The sequence below is a fragment of the Crocodylus porosus genome, unplaced genomic scaffold (assembly GCF_001723895.1).
Source record: "Crocodylus porosus isolate Cpor-Errol unplaced genomic scaffold, CroPor_comp1, whole genome shotgun sequence".
In the NCBI taxonomy this organism is placed as follows: domain Eukaryota; kingdom Metazoa; phylum Chordata; order Crocodylia; family Crocodylidae; genus Crocodylus; species Crocodylus porosus.
The window spans coordinates 37,556,696-37,560,517 of record NW_017728911.1 but is presented as its reverse complement, the minus strand read 5'-3'; positions in this window follow the sequence as shown (position 1 = coordinate 37,560,517).

Genomic DNA, 3,822 nt, shown 5'->3' with positions numbered 1-3,822 from the left:
GAAACGGACAATATTTCCCCAGTGTATTATGAAGGAACTGGAGATGAACAGTTCTGAGCCACCTGCAGCATTTCATGAAAACCCTTGCTTTGTTCTGAGCATCCAGCAGTTTCATTTTATTTGGATTACAATCTCAGGTGTTGGAGGCATTAAGAAGCATTAAAACTAGACTGAGGGAACCGAGTCTGAACTCTCATCTCTGACTCTGGATTTACAGTCTGACCTTCTCCCATAGATGCTGCACTGTGTCTAGATTAGAAGAGAGATGGGCCTTGAAATGAAATATGAGCTGTAGGTATAGATCAACAGCCATCAATCTATTTTACTTAATTTGTCCCTTGCTCAGCTGTTCATTGGACTTGGGGCTTTTTGTTTCCTGTTTCATTATATTTTCCTCAAAGATGAATGAAAACACAAAGAGGTGGCCAATTTACACTTGACAAATAGAAGCAATGTTCTGAAATGAAAATGTAGAGGATATTTTATGCTATCTAACAGAGGCTTCTGCCTGACTTTTGCTTTGCGCTAGAATGCTGTTATATCTGTTTCATTACGTGTATTTGAAGGCATTTATATTTCAATTAGTGTCACTGCCTTTCTTAATTGACCTCGCCAATAGTAGAAGGGTACATAGGCTTGTAATTCAGGCCTGCTCTGCATAGAATATCTGTACCAGTATTGATTTCTGTTGCAGGGGTGAGTAATTTTATTTTTTTTCATTTATCAGAATAACTATACTAGTACAGCTCCTAGCATGGGCAGAGCTTTATCAGTAGAAAGTTGCCTTGTATAGGGGTAGATTATGGGTGTATGGGTGCTTTACTTCCCACAAGTAAAGCAACAAACACTTCTTGGTTTTCCAGGATGGTCCTCAGTTTTGGGAAACCTAAAAAACTGGACTTCTGGCCCAAATTTAAATTTGAGAAACTGGTCCTAGATGGACATTAAATACTGTCTGTCTTGCAGCACCTGCTGAGTGGACATGACATGAAGTTGCCTGGTGCTATGGGAACAGAGCCGGACAGCTTCCGAGTTTGAGGTGACAACACGGCATCTCCTGAACCAGAAATGGCTTAGCCACATTCACACAGCGCTGAGCCCAGGCAAGGTAATTAGTGTTGCCTCAGCATCATGGGAACTGAGCTAAATTATTTAGTTCGGCTGAGCTAATTAGCCTGGGCGCTGTGTCATGTGAGTGTGACTGTACTGTTTCCAGTTCCTGAGGGAGCCGTGGGCCACCTCTCGATGAGAAAAAACATCGCCGCATTCCTGCAGCAGTGTCTGAGCCAAGTACTTCTGCCCTGGGACAGACCTGATTAGCCTTTCTTTGGCACTGCACTGTGGTGGCTGCCGTAACCAGAACCAGGAGTGGAGCAAGGCGCTTCCAGTTCTGGACTGCTGTGGAGCCTCTGGGACTGCCCTGGATTGCCTGCCTTGAAAGTTGGTTGCTTTATCCATAGGGGAATAGCTATAGTGGTATAGAGCACCCTTTTGCTAGTGTAAGCATGCATGCTAGTGGATACTCTACCCTTTTACTAAACATGCCAGTACAGTGAATGCAGTGTGCATTTTGAGTGGTTAAGATTCATGTATTTTGTTGTGCTATACAAGCTGACTTTCCTTGGCTTTCTATGAGATATGAATCTTTGTGGTGTTAAGTGCAAGATAAAGTTCCTCTGTCAATTGTTTCACAGTGTTCTCCTCTGTCTTATCCCTGTCTGGATCAGCCAGGGGTCTCTAGTATGAAGGGCAGCTGTAATGGCTGCACCTGATCCAGGCCTGCAAGAACCCTCAGGACACACATAATCTACCATGGTGGGCAGGGAGATATTCTGAAGGGCTTTGGCTGGGCTAGTGTTAGGCTGTTGTGGGACACTTGAAAATTCACACCTGAGCCATTGTTTTCACTTGCAGTGCATTTCAAGGCCAAGGGCAGGCACTACATTTGAGTGAGTCTGGGCTGAGAATCATATCTGCTCACTCTTGTTTAATGGCCATGTTCACTATGCGTAGAAGTGGCTGGTGTAGGTGCAATGGGCATGTAGACCTCACACAACAGCAGCCCAGAAAGGATTAATACATGCATAACTACCTCCCACAGCTGTGGCCAGGAGGACCCAGCACCTATAAAACCCCGCTGTCTGGGCAGAATGGACACAACAAGTGGAACAGCTTCAGAGATGCAGGCTGAGGTGTGGAAAGAGATGTGGGGAGAGGGATTGCCAAGCAGGAAAGGTAGGAAGCAGCCCAGAGAAGTAGTGAGAGAAAGGAAAGAGCAGACTGCTGCTGCTTAGCCCGGGATCTCTGAGCTGGAACCCAGAGGAGTGGGTACGTTTGGGTCCCCTTCCCTTCCCAGGGCTGGGCAGGTCACTCTGTCATTAGCTGTGGCTTTGAGTTTTCTGTTCCCTTAGGGCACAGCTGCTCACGCTCTGGTCCACAGGGCTACATCCTCTGGCCTGTGGGGCTCCCCATGGGTCCAGACATTTGGTAGTAGGGGAACAGTGCTACCATTCCCCCACCACCAAATTTCCAAGCCTTCATGTGGCTGGATGGGCCCCAGCCTGAACAGTTGTATCAGACCTTATGCATTGGGGTCAGGCCCCAGGCAGGCTGTTGCTATGGACCAGGATTGGGCCCTGGCCATGCCTGCTCTATGCACAAAATTAGGTCCATGGACCAGATCCAGCACATGGACTGACCTGGTACTGCTCATCTGTTTTGCGTAGCAAAAAAGGTTGGGCACCAGTGCCTTAGGAGGTGAAGTAGATAAAAGGGTTAATGGGGGTCAAAACAACTGTTGCACTAAAATGGGGGGAGCCTTGGACAGCCTTTTGTTAGAGATGCTCATTACAAATCCAGTTTGAACCTTGGGTATAGCTGGTTATTCACAGACTGATGAGAGCAGAAAGGAGCTTCTAGTAAATGCCTGCAAAAGTAAATGTGGACAGCAAATGGAGTCTTACCAAACCATGTGATGAAGGGCTAGTCCCAGGGTTTGTTTGCACTGCCTCCAGTGTTGTGACTGCACCTGGCATAGACCTCCATGAGTTAGCTTCAAGCAACACTAACTGGCTTGGAAACTGGTAGCAATGTAACCAGGGTAGTACTAGCTCACAATGGCCCAGGAGTTGAGTGAATAATTGCTTGGTTAGTCTGTGTGGTGCTCCCTGCCTGCCTGCCTGCCTGAGCTTGGCAATCCAGCTCAGGTCTGACTGCATGAGCTGAACTCCTCAGAACAGTGCCTGGTAGCATGGGCATATTGACACATGCTCCACAAGTGCCCTGGGTCCCCTGGTGGGTGTATTAGTGCTGAGGTCTGCATGATGATATGTAGCAGTGGTGCTCAACCTTGAGTAAATTTTGAGAAAATTATCCTGGCACATGTCCACAAGGGACCAATGGGGGAGGTTATGCTTAGGGGCAACCAACACATGTTCATTTGAGGCAGGTCCTATCGGACCAACCTGGTGGCCTTCTATGACCAGGTCACCAAATCCTTAGATGCAGGGGTAGCAGTGGACATCGTCTTCCCGGACTTTCGGAAGGCCTTGGACACTGTCTCTCATCCCGTTCTCATTAAGAAACTGGGGGGCTGTGGTGTCAACACCCACACAGTCAGATGGGTCGCCAACTGGCTGGAGGGCCGCACCGAGAGAGTGGTGGTGGACGGGTCATTTTCGACCTGGAGGGATGTGGGCAGTTGGGGTCCCCCAGGGCTCGGTCCTCAGGCCCGCACTGTTCAACATCTTCATCAGTGACTTGGACGAGGGGGTAACAAGCACCCTGTTCAAATTTGCTGATGACACTAAGATGTGGGGGGAT